This window comes from Tursiops truncatus, chromosome 13 (assembly GCF_011762595.2).
Source record: "Tursiops truncatus isolate mTurTru1 chromosome 13, mTurTru1.mat.Y, whole genome shotgun sequence".
Taxonomy (NCBI): domain Eukaryota; kingdom Metazoa; phylum Chordata; class Mammalia; order Artiodactyla; family Delphinidae; genus Tursiops; species Tursiops truncatus.
In genome coordinates, this window is record NC_047046.1 from 8,235,375 (window position 1) to 8,250,967 (window position 15,593).

General features: G+C 44.6%; 1 protein-coding gene across 3 annotated transcripts in view; it reads left to right on the forward strand.

Moving 5' to 3' along the window:
• IFT81 (intraflagellar transport 81) overlaps positions 1-15,593 on the forward strand; it is a 144,476-nt gene that overhangs the window by 37,075 nt on the left and 91,808 nt on the right. For 2 of the 3 annotated variants that reach the window (XM_073790066.1, XM_073790067.1), the window contains exon 1: positions 2,553-3,495. The gene's annotated coding sequence lies outside the window, so the exon portion shown is untranslated. Of the gene's footprint in view, positions 1-2,552; positions 3,496-15,593 lie in introns of those variants that run through there. The other variant, XM_073790065.1, reaches the window with a different exon arrangement.

Consider the following 15,593-nt stretch of genomic DNA (forward strand, 5'->3'; position numbering starts at 1 on the left):
ACTGAAAGTTCCAAGCCTCTAATCATGGCTTGGTCTTCTTGGTGACCAGCCCTATCCTGAGCCTGTCCAGGAGCCCACCAAGAGTGGCCTCTTTAGGACAAAAGATGCTCCTATAACCCAGGAAATTCCAAGAAATTCAGGAGCTCTGTGTCAGGAATCAGGGACAAAGACCAAACATTCAAACAAAAGATGCTCCTAGCACCCCTATAACTCAGGAAATTACAAGGGTTTTAGGAGCTCTGTGTCAGGAACCAGGGGCTGAGACCTAATATATATTCTTATTATATCACAGTGACATAGTGTGACTGAGTATTTATGCCTCACCATCAAACAAGTTTAACTAAAATAGTCTCATTCTCTTGGCCCCTGTCAAAATGACAGCATCTTCACGTCAAAGATGTTGACTTACTTCCACCCTTTTTGTGGAGCCAGTCATGTGGCATTCATCAGCATAGTCTCAGTCTAGCTCAAGAGTTCCAAGCCAAATGGAGAAGCCAATGGAATGGATAGGAACAGGGATCAGGCCACCAGGCTGGATCTGGACACATGGAGATGGTGACATGGAATAGAGCAGTTACAGCAAACAGGAAGTGAGGCCCCTAGCTGAGGGGCAGGCCAGCAGGCTGAGCTCAGGGTCTCTGGAGGCCCCAGGAAGAAGAGGTGGGGAGAGCACCCGAGTTCTCTTCTGGTGGAAGAGGGAGGGCGTGGTGAGAGAGTCCATGATTTGAAGACCTCTGTACTTCTCCCTGCCCATTTCATTGCTCTTATCAAAACTCTCACTGTCCATTTTATCCAGTCAAACTTAATTTCCCTTGTCTGTCTCTTTTTCATTCCCACCCCCATTTCCCTTATGCCTGAACAGCCTCCTACTTACCATCTGCCTGCCCAGGAGCTTGCCTTCCTTTACAACTGCACCTACCACTTAGTTTCTCCAATTAAGTGAAAATGGAATAATTATACTTCTTTTCCCAAAGCACACCTCTTAAATCCCAAATGTCCCTGTGTTGCCATACATGATGAAAGGTTTCTGATTGACTGATTTTCTTTAAAGGAATTACATGAGATTACTCATTAAAAGCACCATGGCTGGTACATAATAGTGTTCAGCGAATTGCAGCTTTTCATTAATAGTGATATGTTATTAATTATAGTAACAATAATAATAAGAGGATATAAGCTCCTAGAAGACAAGGAGAGTGGTTGCTCTATGCCCAGGTTCAATAACCCAATATTCAAAGATTGAATTTTAGCAGAGATTATAAATTTTTCTGCCATGCCTAACTTCTTCTAGCTCAACCTGAAATCAGCAGGCCTTCATATCCCTAACCAGGGCTGATTGGACCAGGATGGGTAACTGCCAAGCAGAGTCAGCACAGTGGCTGGCCAGTGACCAATTGGGATCTCTCTATCAAGAATACAAATTAAGAGGCTTCCCTGGTGGTGCAGTGGTTAAGAATCCACCTGCCAATGCAGGGGGACATGGGCTGGAGCTCTGGTCTGGGAAGATCCCACATGCCATGGAGCAACTAAGCCCGTGAGCCACAACTACTGAGCCCGCGTGCCACAACTACTGGAGCCCACACACCTAGAGCCTGTGCTCCACAACAAGAGAAGCCACTGCAATGAGAAGCCCGCGCACCACAACAAAGAGTAGCCCCCACTCGCCACAACTAGAGAAAGCCTGATTGCAGCGACAAAGACCCAACACAGCCACAATAAATAACTAAATTAATTTTTAAAAAAAGAATATAAATTAAGGGACTTCCCTGGTGGTCCAGTGGCTAAGACTCCACGCTCCCAATGCAGGGGACCCCGGTTCAATCCCTGGTCAGGGAACTAGATCCCACAGGCCACAACTAAGTGTTCACACACCGCAACTAAAGAGCCCGTGTGCCACAATTAAAGATCCCGCATGCCACAACTAAAAGATCCCCCATGCTGCAGCTAAGACCTGGCACAGCCAAATAAATAAATAAATATTTTTTAAAAAAAGAATTTAAATTAAGAGACAAAGGCATTAAGGGAATCAAGTAAAAGGAGGAGCTCTAGGGTGAAAGTCCTCCAGCTCTAACTGATGTGGTCCCTGGAATCACCCTGATTCTTGCCCTTCCTAAAGCTATAGATTTTGTAGGAGATTCCATGAGAACTATGTCTTTAATATGAAAATCATTTTCTGGAGCTAATTTGAATAGGTGGTTCTGAGCATATATTGCAACTCTGCCACTTCTATGTGATCTGAAGAAAGTTATTTAACCTCCCTGAGCCTCATTTTCCCCATCTGTAAAAGGGGATGGTAATACCTACCTTATGGTGTCCTGGTGATTAAATGAGGTAGTGCAGTCTCATACTAGCATTTATCAAGGACGTACATCCTTATTTTTTTCCCTTCTCTGCCCAAAGGTCATTGGAAATGTCCAGATACAGGCACTATATCAGTTAGGATACAGAGCTCAACTGCATGCAATAGAGACCCCAAATAACAGTAGCCTAAATAAGGTAGAAATTGATTTCTTTCTCACATGCAGTGTGGATGAAAATGGTCCAGGGCTGGTATGGCGGTTCTGAGCAATGAATTCATCAGGGACCCATCTCTAGGGTGTTGCCCTCATCAGCATGGTCAAAAATGGCTCCCCATCAGGATCAAATTCCAAATAGAAGGATGGAAGAAGGAGGAAAGGAGAAAGAAAGGGCATGTTCCTCCCTTCAAGGGCGTGGCCTGTCACTGCCACTTGCAGCTCATTGGTCAGAACTTAGTCACGTGACCACACCTACCTGCAACAAGAGGTGGGAAATGTAGTCCTTATTCTGTTTGACCATGTTGCTTGCTTAAAATTGGATCAGGAGTTTTCTTACTTTTCTTGAGAAAGGAGAATGGATATTGAAAGACAAGCAAGAGTTCCTGCCACTGGTACCAATGGAATGGTCCTTTGACCTGGAGCTGAATGAGTAGCCTCTCCCACATGCGGAAGGAAATCTTTGTGTTCATAGGGGACCTGGACAGCTATAAGGCATGTAATATGGCCCAGCCTGGGAAGAGCTCTATAGAGAATTTATTTGCCCAGGTAAATAATGACCTATTTGTGTTTTTCCCAAGGGAATGGGCCCTATCTTGGCACTGACGGGGGTGTCTGAAAGTCAAAGTCTTGGGTGTGGAGTATTGGAGTCTCCAATCAGTTCCTAGGCTGTGTCCTGTTCTGGGTTCCTTAGGTGATATCAAAGCTCACAGACTCCACAAGATCCAAAAAGTCTTCCCTGATCTGCCAGCTAGAAGAGGCTGCTCTCTCCTTTGAACCCCCATCATACCTGAAGTAGACATCTGTTGGTTTTGTTGTCTGGCCTTATTTTCTCTTCTGGTTTTCCTTTGACAGAACCATGCCTTCTACATTCTCAGTTGATTTTGTCCCCACCCACAGGCCCCAGGAGTGGATCCAGGACCAGTCTGAGACACTTCGTCATTGCTACTGTGCTCTGTTCAAGACTGGACATGTGAGCCAGGTCAGTCTGATATATCTTGGAACTTTGGTTAAAATTACTGAAACAGTGGTGCTCTCTTTATGCTGGAGTTGCTAAGCTGGTAGGATATGGGCCTAAAATTATTGGTGGCCATTTGGCAGCAGGGAATGAAGTCAACTCACAGAAATCCAGAGGGAAATGATGGAGGGATTCCTGATGACATTATTTGAACATCTGGATCAAGCCATGCCAGAAGGCCTGACTAGTTTCAGGAGCGAGTAACTTCCCTTTTCTGCTTAAGCCAGTTGAAGCAGACCCTCCTATCACTTTGAACCAAAAGAGTCTTGACTAGTAGAACCTTTATGTGTACCTTCATAATATGGCTTATCACTTTGAACCTGAGGTTGCAATTATTTCTGAACACATGTCATGTCTCCTCAAGTATCTTGAAACCAGAATCCCACCTAGGTAGCAGGCACAACCCACGTTTTCAGGGAATGCTTGGTGAATGAATGAATGGATTGATGGATAGACCAATGGACTGGTGGATGGATGAATAATAGAAAGAAGTAAAATAGTACATGTCCCTCCTGAGCATCAGGCCCCAAAGTAGGAGCCTATGCTTCTCCAGACCTTTCTTACAATCCTTTCCCCATCCCTTTGTTTATTAATTCAGACAACAAATGTTTACTGAACACCTACTATGTGCAAGGCTCTGTGCCAGGAGCTGGGAATATGTAATGTGGTGGTGAAAAGCTCGTGTTTTGGAATCATACAGAACTGGATTTGAACACTAGCTGTGCCCATTACTCTCAGTGTGGCCTTAGACAAGTTGATTAACACCTCTGAACCTCAATTTCTTCATCTGTAAAATGGGCATTGATGGCATCTTCTTCATAGGGTGGTTGTGAGAGTAATCGAGATAAGGGACTTAAAGTGTTGAATGGTGCAGGTTCATAATAATTATTATTATAATAAAGTTAACACTATATGCCCTTTACAGATGTTAGCTGTTATGCTCTCCCTTTCCAATTTAACTAGCAAAAGAAAGAATATATACATATATGTATATACATAGAGAGAAACAGAGAGACAGAGACAAAGAGACAGAGACAGAGAATGACAGAGACAGAGAGATAGAGAAAGAGACAGAGACACAGAAAGAAATAGAGAGAGACAGAAAGAGACAGAGAGGAAAGATTGAACAGCAAAAATAATTTTAAATGTGTTTTTCTTCTCTCTGATAATTGTGGTTTATCTGGGTTTGGGGAAAAAATACTCATCTAAACCAGTGGTTCATTACAGGGGTGATTGTTCACCCCCAGGGGACATTTGGCAATGTCTGGAGACATTTTTCGTTGTCATGATCGAGGGAGTGCTACTGGCATCTAATGGCCAGAGATGCTGCTAAACATCCGACAATACACAGATCAACGCCCACAGCAAAGAACTGTCTGGTCTAAAATGTCAATAGTGCCAAGGCTGAGAAACTCTGGTCTATACTGTGTTGGTGCCTTGGCTGTAAATTCAATTGTAAACTGAAATCAAGGGCCATAATGTAAGACCCATGGTAGGTGCTCAATGAATGTTTGATAACCACATAAGTGAATGAATGATCAAATGAATGATTATATCTTACATTTGTAACTCGGCCAAGTGCCTGGTATACAGCTGTGTCAGAATGGCTGTTCATAAATGGTTATTGACTCGTTCCTGTAAATATCCCTCCTGAAGAGCCACCTGTGCAGCAGCTGGGAATGATGTCCTCCTGGCTGAGGGACAAGATGGCCTCACAGCATCAGTTTGGGGTTACAATCAACTGCTGCGGGCAGCCACAGAGCGGCAGAGTGGACAGTGTTTCTCCACATAGTGATGGATTCGTTGTCTCCTCTCCTGCCTCTCTTCTCTCAGACTCTCTGCAGAGAAGGGTTTAAAGAGCTGAGCTGAGAGCCTATGGATTTAGCTCTTTAGGAAAAGGAGGAAAAAATGAGCCCATACTGAAGATTACTGTTAATTTGCTTGAGGATCAAGAGCCCGTTAGAATTAGAGAGCGGGGTGGGTTGGTGGGGCGGGACTCTGGTTCATCACCACACTTTTTCTAATTCATTTATGCAACGAATACCTACAGAGTGCCAGGGACTCTTTGGGGTGAGATAACTAAAGAGATCAAAATCCCTACCCTCTTGGTGTTTATATTCTAAAGAAACAGGATGAACAATAGATACTAATATATAGTATGTGAGAGGGCCATGTGCTCTATCGAGAAAAATCAAACAGGGAAGGAAGATAAGATGTGCTTAGGGTTGAACTTTTTGGTAAAATTGAGGTGAGCTTCACACAGCATAAAATTAACCATTTTAAAGTATAGAATTCAGTGGCATTTAGTACATTCTCAGTGTTGTGCAACCACCATCTCTATCTAGTTCCAAAACATTTTCATCACCCCAAAAGGAAAACCCTTACCCACTAAGCAGTCACTCTCCATTCCCTCCTCCCCCGCTGCCCCTGGCAACTGTCAATCTACCTTCTGTCTCTATGGATTTACCAGCCCCTTGTAACCACCAGTTTTCTTTCTGTCTTCATGGATTTACCTATTACGGACATTTCGCATAAATGGAATCATACACTACGTGGTCTTTAGTGACTGGCTTCTTTCATTTAGTGTAATGTTTTCAAGGTTCATCCATATTTTAGAGTGCATCAGTAGCTCATTCCGTTTTGTGGCCGAGTAATATTCCATTGAGTGGCTATATCACATTCTTTTTAAATTAATTAATTTATTTGTTTTTATTTTTGGCTGTGTTGGGTCTTCGTTGCTGCGTGTGGGCTTTCTCTAGTTGCGGTGAGCAGGGGCTACTCTTCGTTGTGGTGCGCGGGCTTCTCACTGTGGTGGCTTCTCTTGTTGTGGAGCACGGGTACTAGGGCACGTGGGCTTCAGTAGTTGTGGCTCGTGGGCTCTAGAGCGCAGGCTCAGTAGTTGTGGTGCACGGGTTTAGTTGCTCCGCGGCATGTGGGATCTTCCCGGACCAGGGCTCGAACCTGTGTCCCCTGCATTGGCAGGCAGATTCTTAACCACTGCGCCACCAGGGAAGTCCCAGAAGATGATTGTTAAGTGAAGACCTTAGGAGGATGAGGGAGCAAGCCACCAGGATGTCTGGGAAGAGCACTGCACGCAGAGGGAACAGTAAGTGCAAAGGCCCTGAGGCAAGTCATTTTCACTTGTCTTTAACTCTATTTTCCTGTATGCTAATGGGGAAGAATAAGACCATGAAGAAAATATCACATAGAATATTGGCAAATTATCAACACCTGGGCTCGCCCACATACTTGAGCAAGATACAGTTGACCCTTCAACAACACAGGGGTTAGGGGCATCGACTGTCCTCGTAGTTGAAAATCCGAGTATATACAGAGTCAACCCTCCGTATCTGTGGTTTGTCCACATCTGCAGATTCAATCAACTATGCATCATGAAGTACTGTAGTATTTACTATTGAAAAAAATCTTTGTGGAAGTGCATCAAGGCAGTTCAAACCCATGTTTTTCAACAGTCAACTGTACTTCTCAGAGCTTCAATCTGCTCACCTGTAAAATAGGGATAGTAATTGCTATCTACCTCGCAGTGTTCTCTCAAGAATTAAATTAAATATATACCCAGCCAGGGCCTGGCACATAGTAGGGCTCAGAAATGGATTTGACCATAATCCAAAAAGACACATGCACCCCAATGTTCATTGCAGCACTATTTACAATAGCCAGGTCATGGAAGCAACCTAAATGCCCATCAACAGACGAATGGATAAAGAAGATGTGGTACATGTATACAATGGAATATTACTCAGCCATAAAAAGGAACAAAATTGGGTCATTTGTAGAGACGTGGATGGATCTAGAGACTGTCATACAGAGTAAAGTAAGTCAGAAAGAGAGAAACAAATATCGTATGTTAATGCATATATGTGGAACCTAGAAAAATGGTACAGATGAACCGGTTTGCAGGGCAGAAATAGAGACACAGATGTAGAGAACAAATGTATGGACACCAAGTGGGGAAAGTGGCGGGGGGTGGTGGGGGGGGATGAATTGGGAGATTGGGATTGACATGTATACACTGATGTGTATAAAATGGATGACTAGTAAGAACCTGCTGTATGAAAAAATAAATAAAATAAAATTCAAAAAAAAAAAAAAAAGGAAAGGGGTTTGAACTCAGATCAGGAGGACTTCAAATCCTGAGGTCTCCAGGAAGAAAATGGTTTATAGGAGAGCCTGAGGGGTTTTGTGGCGGGGAGGCCTGCAGTCTAGCCTGACACAGGCTACCATATACTCTCCTCTATTTATGCTTCTAAGAGCATAATTTGTTTATATACTAACACCAAGCAGGAGGATTAGAGTCTGAATGCCAGCTTTCACCAAGTGACTTTAGGCAAATTTCTTAATCTCTTTTAACTCAATTTCCTCATTTGTGACTCAATATTGTTGACAGAATTCAAGATCATATATGTGTCATTGGAGAATTGACAGATAATATATATGAGTGTCACTGGTATGTGGTAGTGCTCAAAAAATTTCCCTCTTTTGTTGCTTCATCATATGTCTGCCCAGCAAATGCCATTTGGGGCATTAAAAAAACCACAAGATTACCTTTAATCATGTCTTCAACACAAGTTGCCATGATGTTTTGCTTTGTTTTGTGTTTTGGTGGCAGGTAGAATGTGGGCTTTGGGGTCTCAGGTGAGAGTTGAGATCCTGGTTCCTGTGCTTACTTGCTGTTGGACCTTGGGCAAGAGTCTTAATCTCTCTGAGCTTTAGTTTCCCGGCATACCTTATAAAGCAGTTGTAAGGATCTGAGATCATTTTTGTGAAGCACCCAGCACCCAACAGGACTCTTAGCCTCAGGGCCGATGGTGGCCACCTTGGTATGAAGAAAAGGATGGGAAATCCAAGCAGTTTGGGTGGTGAGGGAAGAACAGGAGAGAAAAGTCCCAATCAGACTATCTAGAAAAGCTCGTGAGAACTTAGCAAGAGTGAAGCCATAATGAGTTTCCAGCTCTCATTTTTCTCCCTTTGGAAAAAGCTAAGAATCAGGAGTCCCAAATGTTCTGTCCAAGACTATCTCCATGCCCTCGAGCAAGTCCCTTTCCCTCTCTGAGCCTCAGTTTCCTGGGGTCCCTCTCCAAGGACCCTCTCTTCTCTGTATCTACCTGTGCACCGCTAATGACCAGTAGAGGGTAGCGGTGAGCCGACATTCACTGTAGAGTCCGTGCCTGCAAGTCTTGTTTGCCCTGTTGCTATCATCTGACCCGGGGCAAGAAAACTGTGGTGAAATAATGATAGTAGTATGTTTCTCTTTTTCAAAGAGCCTTATTTTATCCTCAGCGCACAGTCAGAATGAGGTCTTGCCCCAGTACACAAATGAGAAAGCAGAACCTCAGAAGCATAAGAAATTTAACAAGACTACATACAAACAATCAACAGATAATTTTGTTCATACCACATCCTAAATTTAGAACATTCCAATTTTAGGAACAGCATTGCTGTATGTCTTGTCTGCTTAGTATTGATAACACATTACCTTCTTTATGGTTCATGAAGTATTTTCTGATCCTCAATACCAGGGGATTCTCCTCTTGTTCTCCCCAGCTTACAGATGAGAAAACTGAGGCTTCTAGAGGTTATGCCATTTGGCTTAGCATTTTCTTAATCAGCTCCATCTTAGAGGCTGTTTGGTAGACTCCCAGGAATATTAGCTTAACAACTACAGAACTTGGTGTTTTGCAGCAGTTTTCATATGATGGGACATAGTGGGTTCGAGTCCAGATATTGCTCCTTGTTTTGCAAAAGAAATTAAACTCCTCTCTCTCTGTCTCAGCATCTGCACAGGTTATCAGAAATTTCACGTAGAACTGGAATAGCTTTAGATCAGCAATGGTACTCAAAAGGGACTATTAGGGGCTTCCCTGGTGGCGCAGTGGTTGGGGGTCCGCCTGCCGATGCAGGGGGCTCGGGTTCGTGCCCCGGTCCAGGACGATCCTGCGTGCCGCGGAGCGACTGGGCCCGTGGGCCGTGGCCGCTGGGCCTGCGCGTGCGGAGCCTGTGCTCCGCAACGGGAGAGGCCACAGCAGTGGGAGGCCCGCGTACCGCAAAAAAAAAAAAAAAAAAAAAAAGGGACTATTAATTGACACACCTATCCCCAACTCCAGATGCTGATATCTGCCCTCAACCACCCAGATCATCACTGTTTTTGATGGTCGTTTTATTTGTATGTGAGTGCAATGTCTTTAAGACATCCCTGGGTTGGTTAAGATGCTGCAACAGAAAGGCACAACTCAAATTAGCTTAAACACTTCAACATTAAGGAAAATTTTACTTCATATAACAAGTAAACTCCAAGGTGGCACGTACAACAACTCAACAAGATTAGCAGAATTATCCTGCCCAAAATGTCAATAGTACTGAGGTTGAGAAACCCTGGGCTAGACTGATCAGTGCAGGGGTTGGGACTGGACTCTTCTTCCATGAAGCACACGGCAGTGAAGAAGAGGCAGAGGACACCACACAAAATTGGGGTTTGGAGAGTCTGAAAGAGGAAAGGGGGACATCTTCACTAAGAAGCTTTCGAGAAGCGAATTGACAGTCTCTGTTATAAGCCCTGGTGCTGTTAATTTAGCTCCCAGGGAGCTCTCCCTAGCTCACTGTGTGTGCCCTGCTGCTGGGAGTTAGGAGGATATATTAGAATTAACACTTGGTCCTTGCCCTCACCTTGCTTATAGTCTAGATGTTTAAACCAGACTCACATTACTTCCTTTTCACTATTATCTTTTTTTCTCAATTGTAGGAAAAACTAAAAGGAATAAAGAAAAGCCAGAATCACCCATAACCTATCAAAATAGCTCCCACTAACATTTTTGTTTATTTTGTCCTAATCTTGACCCTGCTTTCTAATTATTGCAACTCATGTAGATTATCCCCTCATTCATTCATTCAACAGCTATGGAGCTGAGTGCTGGTGTGTGTGGTTCAGATTCTCACTGTACTAGGAGTTCCCAGAACAATTTCATTGTAGCCCGGCATGGTTGAATCGGGGCGGGGGTTGACCTGGGTCTTGAAGTCAATTTGAATGAGGAAAGAGGGTATGAGGGTGGCCTTCCCATGAGAGGAAGGCAATGTCCCAGGAACAAGGCAGGGGAGGTGGGTGTGGAGAAGAAGACTGGTGCATAGTGGGAAGGCTAGAGGAAGGAGTCAGTGGTGGGGGAAGATTCTAGGTGTAATGTAGAGATTTCTTATGAAATTGCAGGGATAATTTTAGGAAGAAGATTCCAGAAGGGCTTAAAAGGATGGCAAGCTTAAAGGTAAACTTGGATGCTACAGGCACCAGGAGATGGTCTAAGTGAGTGAAGTAGGAGCAGATACAAGAAAGAACATAGGCTTCCTGGTCTACACGTTCCCCTTCAATAGGTACACGAGACAAAGGAATGTTATTCTAGGAAGAACGGCAGCACAAACGTGACGATAATCAGCAACTGACAGTGGCTTCCGGATCACACATGTTAGGGAGCAGGGGGAACTGTGGCAAACAGGTCAGTGCATGTCCCATCTGAAGCAGGAAGCCTCTTCTCAGCTTAAGCCAAGGTTCCACATAGTATATCCAGATTTCCAGAAATCCAGACAGTCCCAACAAATGCAATTGAGTCTCACTGGTTTTGATTGGCCTCATCCTGAAATATCTCGATTTTCAGATGTTGGTTCATTCTGCTTGTTTGTTTGTTTAGTGCTCTGTGAGCCAAACACAACTTGCCTATCTGTCATACTTAGCCTGGGGATGCTAGTTTGTTGTCCCTTGGGTATATGCCAAGATGAATCTTAGTTGGAAGGATGAGAGGGTGGCTAGCAGGGAGATGTCCTTACAAAACCAAAGGATGGGCAGAAAGTTTGTGCAGGAGGACCTCCATCTTCTTCTGAAAAGCAATTCCATGAACATTCATTCAATCCTCACATCAACCCTATGAGATAAAGCAGGTTAACTCCATTACATGCATGGGGAAACTGAGGCTCAGAGAGTGCCCACTTTCACAAACTACAAACTAGACCCTCAAGACTGCACTCTTTACCTCCTTGCTGATGGTACCCAAGTTAGAGCTGCCTTCAAAGTTCACTAAGAAGTTTAAGACATTGCAAGGAAAATGAACCCTTTTGCTTAAAGGATGCCAACCTGGCTTTTTTGCCCACTGCATCTCCAGTGCCTTTATCTCCTTGTCTTAAGGTGACTGTAACTACTGGGCAGCACTTCTCTGATGATGTGGCAGCCATGGTTGGAGTGCACCACTCAGAACTCCTTCCTGAGTGTCTGCTTCGAAGAGCATGGTTGACTGACAGCACTAGTTCCCACCCCTCTGGATCCACCAAGCTCATGCCAAGGCCATACCTCCCCGGGCTGCTCCCAGCCAATAACAGAGCACACTGGGAGTGCTAGTGAAGCCCCATTGCTGCCCGACTTGGAATCCCTCTCACAGCTGACTGTGGCTGGGGAACTCCCTATCAGCATGGCCAAAACTTTCTTAGAACTGTGCTGCTGTCCAAGGCTCTTCCTACCCAATCCTTCTGTCCCCCTCTCCTTCCAAGGTATCAGACCAGCATCACAGTCTGAACAGTCTCTTGCCTATTCTCACTCCCTTGCCCTTTATCCCTCATAGGCATAAATAAATAAATCCTCAGTAAATCTGCAAATTTGTGCTCAACGTGGTATCTGCTTCTCAGAGGATCTGAACTAACACAGATGACTTCCATTTTGTGAAATGAGCTAGTGAGGTCTACAATCATCCAAACCCAGAGTCATCTGTTGTCAAGGATACAGGTTTTCACACTGTAATGGTTAGGCCCGTGGGGTTTGGAATCAAAATGACGGAGGTGTGAGCCCTACATGCCAGTGGTATGACCTTAAGGAAGTTTTATAACCCCTCCTACTTCCTCATCTGTTGAAAAAAGTGATTCTCAACCAGAAGCAATTTTGTCCCCCAGGGACATTTGGCAACGTCTAGAGGCATTTTTTGGTTGTTACAACTGGAGGAACTGAGGGTGTTGGTTATTGCTACTGATGCCTAGTGGGTGGAGGCCAGGGATATTGCAAAATATCCTACAGTGCACAGAGCCGCTCCCAAACACACACACACACACACACACACACACACACACACACACACAGCACAGAATGATCCAACCCAAAATGTCCGTAACGCTGAAGCTGAAAAACCCCGTATAAAATGGAGATGGTAATGGTAACTAACTCAAAAAACTGTTGTGAGGATCCAGGGGGATCACTTGTTCAATATCTGTCACTTCTACTCCCCCACTCCCTTGTAAACTCCACAAGGGCAGGGACCAGATGATTCTAGGTCAACATTCAGTATCACCAATGACTAGAACATGGAAGGTACTAAGTAAATTATTATGAACTGAAACATTACCAGATGAGTGCAAATCAACACATGGTAACTATTATTATTATTATTACGACTATTATCATCATCATCATCATCATCATCATCAACAACAACACTGTCTTTCCAGACCCTGGCTCAGTGCATGGGGTATAATTGGTCCTCAATATTTGTTGAATGAATGAATGAATGCGAAATGAAGGGGTATTTACTCACTAACAGCAAATTTATGTGCTTTGGAGAGGTATTGGAAACTCTTGGGAAACAGGCCCCGTCTTTTTTTTTTTTTTTTTTTGCAAAGAGGAATTTTGTTCGTCAGAGAAATGACTTGAGAGGATTGAGACCTCGGCCAGCCAGAGTCAGGGGCCTGATTCAAAGTCATGTAGCGTTTAGGACGCAAATCTTGCTTGGCCTAGGCTAAAAAGGAAAACGGGCCAGGTTTTGTGCGAACTCGCTGTGAAACAAGAGCTGTTTTCAGGGCCCAGGAACACTCTCTGTCCCATGTTTAATTTCTTCCATCTGTCTGGTATCTGACCTCTGCTGCCCTCTAAGCCATTGCCACATATTGTCTGCGCACGTTCCCATATAAGGTGATCTCTCTCTCTCTTTCTCTTCCTCTCTTCCCCTCTCCCTCTCTTTCTCAGGGTTGGACTGCAGCAGTACTTCCTCCACCCTGCTCTCCCTCTCTCGGCCTTCGCTGGCAGGCTCTGCTGTGAGGATGGATGGCTGGAGAGCGGGAAGGGGCAGGGGGCTGCCAAAGAATGTGGCAGGTTTATTTTTGTTCGGGCTGCATTCTTTGCCAGGCCTGCAGGCCCCAGCCACTTGGGGATGTCACATGCCGATAAGACAGTCGGGGGTGACTGAGACCTGTGGCTCAAATCTGCAACACCCCAGGTGTGAGACGTCATCACGGAGTGGGGGGGGGGCAGGGAGTGGGGAAGGCAGGGACCCTGAGGTCATGGGACTCTCCTCTTCCCACTACCTTGTGCCTGATTCCCAGAAAGATGTCTGATCCTTCAGAGAATCAGTTGCAGGAATTGAGATCAGTAACCACTTAGGCCCATCTCTGGGCAAAGCCCAGCCTCTGCGGCAGGGTAGAGAAGAGCCAGGTATCAGGGTGAAATTATTAGCTATGTGACCTTGGGTAAATTGACTGAGTCCTCTGACTCTCAGTTTCCTTATCTGTCAAAATAACATCAACAAATCTACTCAATACTCTAGTATCTTAGTCTAATGTAAACTCTGTGGCAGCAATTATTGTCTGTTTTGTTCACTGTTGTCTCACCAGCACACAGTAGGAGCTCAAATGTGTTAAACGAATTAAATGAGATAATTCTTTTAACTGCTCAGCACCTAATAATAACTCTTACTACCTATTCAACAACAACAGATGTTTATTAAGCACCGATTAGGTGCCAGGCCCTGACAGGTGCTGGGGATATAGCAGTGAACAAGACAGACAAGCCCTCAGAGAGCTTATATTCTCATGGGGGTGACATAATAAAGTAAATTAAGTTCTGAGAGTACTAAGTGCTATGGAAGATATTAAAAAAGGGATGTGGAAGAAGTGTGTTTTTTAAACCTTTTGACTGTGATTCACAGTAAGAAATATGCTTATTGTGTGACCCAGTGAACACCCATGCATGTTCATTAAGCTGAAATGAAACTTTCACAGAACAGTTGTGGTAGATTGTCTGTGAAGATATCTGCCAGCAGTTTGGCAAGCATCATTCCTGGTATGCACATGCCACTCCCCAGTCAATAGGTAGAGTCTAGGGAATTCCCTGGCAGTCCAGTGGTTAGGACTCTGCACCCGAGAGGGTCTTATGACTTGCTTTGACCAATGGAAATGATCACTGTACTTGTTCTGGGCCTCAGCTTTAAGAGGCCTGGTGGCTTTCACTTTTATGCCATTAGTACCCAGCTGCCATGTAAAGAAGCTCAGGTTAGACCACTGAGTGATGAAACACCGCAAGGAGAAAGAGAGAGTCCACACGAGGGAGAAATGGCAGCCGGCACTGAGGCCCCAGAAAGGAGGGAAGCCATCTTGGATGTTCCAGCCCCAGACAAGCTCCCAGCCTAACTTAGTCACATGATGACCCAGGAGATACCACATGGAGCAGAAGAACTGCCCAGCTGAGCTTATCCACAGACTTGTGGGGGGAAAGGTTTTTTAAAAAAATATTTATTTATTTATTTATTTAGGCTGCATTGGGTTTTCGTTGCTGCGCGTGGGCTTTCTCTAGTTGTGGCCAGCGGGGGCTACTCTTCGTTGTGGTGTGCGGGCTTCTCATTGAGGTGGGAGGTAGCTTCACTTGTTGCAGAGAATGGGCTTCAGTAGCTGTGGCACGCAGGCTTGGTAGTTGTGGCTTGCGGGCTCTAGAGCGCAGGCTCAGTAGTTGTGGTGCATGGGCTTAGCTGCTCCACAGCATGTGGGATCTTCCCGTTCCAGAACTCGAACCTGTGTCCCCTGCTTTGGCAGGCAGATTCTTAACCACTGTACCACAAGGGAAGTCCCAAAAGGTATTGTTTTTAAGCCAATAAATTTGGAGTGGTTTGAATGCAGCAAAAATATTTCTGTCAAAGAAATATTTACCCTTATTCTGTGTGATATTTTCTATTCCACTTAATTTCAGTTTTTAAAAATGTCAATCATGATTTACATTAAACTGATTTAATGATTAAACTGATTTCAGTACCCAC